We start from the raw sequence: 1,146 nt of genomic DNA on the forward strand, positions 1-1,146 counted from the left end.
CCCCGCGCCTGCCTGCCACCCGGCCGGGCCGCCCAGAGCTTGCCATTGGGCCTCGCTCCTGGGGTCCCGCGCGCCGGCAGTCCTGATTGGCCGCTGGGGCTTCATTCACGACCCCCCCTACAGTCAGCGTACACACTCACGCCCCGGGGGCGCGGCCGCCACGTGGGGAGTGGCGCGGGGGTGGCACGGGGACCGCACCCCCTCTCGTCCTGGCTGCGTGGGCCCGGCTTTTCCTCGGCACTGGAGATCCCGAGCCTGGCCGGTCCCACACTTTACGCGGTCTGAATTCCCTCCTGGATCCCGCTGGGGCGTCCAGAGACAGCGGCTGGCATTGCGGGCTCCGGGAGGCGCTCCGGCTCCGAGAAGCTGCTAAGCCTTCCCTTCGCAGTGCCGCTATCGGCGCGTTGGGATTCCCGCGGGTCTCGGCTGCTGCGAGAGGGAGGCGGTGCGGGTCCTTGGCTCGATTTCGTCGCGGCCGCTCACCTCGCCCGCCCCTTCTCCGCAGCTTTGAGCGCACACGGAGCTCTTCTCCACGCGCTTCTCGGACCCTTCTTGCTTTTCCTTCTTCTCCTTCTAGACCTATCGTCATGGCTCCGCTGGACCTCCGCTGCCCTGAGAGCGCGTGATCGAAGTAGGACCAGTCTCTGCTTCCTTCTTCCTGAAAGCATCCTTTCATTTGCAGCCCAGGTGAGTACCACACGGGCGGCTGCGGACTGTGGCAGCTGGAGGCAGCGGTGCTACGGAGAGATAGGAGTTCCTGTATCTGGACCCCGCTCGGGGTTCTGGAATGAGAAGACGTCCCCCGGACTGAATGTGGACGCTGGGCCTAGGGGTAGCCGCTCTGAGCTTTCTCCTTCAGGCCTGAAGGGGCTCGTTGGCAGGGGTCACGCGGAGGCAGTGGGATGAGGAGTGAGATGGACTCGGAACCACTATGGAACTTCAGGATGCAGGCAGGGAGCTGTCCAGCCTGGTGTGAGACCTTGAGCTGCAATTTAGCTGGACTTGCTTGGGGCTGGTGAAAAAGGGAGTTGAGCAACCTTTGTTAGGAGAGGCAGGATGTGGAATTTGGATACCATTTCATACCTTCGATTCTTTGAGGGAGGATCTTGAGTGAACTTGGACCTCAGCTGCAGCTCCCTCTGTGGT

This window comes from Elephantulus edwardii, unplaced genomic scaffold (genome assembly GCF_000299155.1).
Source record: "Elephantulus edwardii isolate Elephantulus edwardi_28Jun2011 unplaced genomic scaffold, EleEdw1.0 scaffold00049, whole genome shotgun sequence".
NCBI lineage: Eukaryota > Metazoa > Chordata > Mammalia > Macroscelidea > Macroscelididae > Elephantulus > Elephantulus edwardii.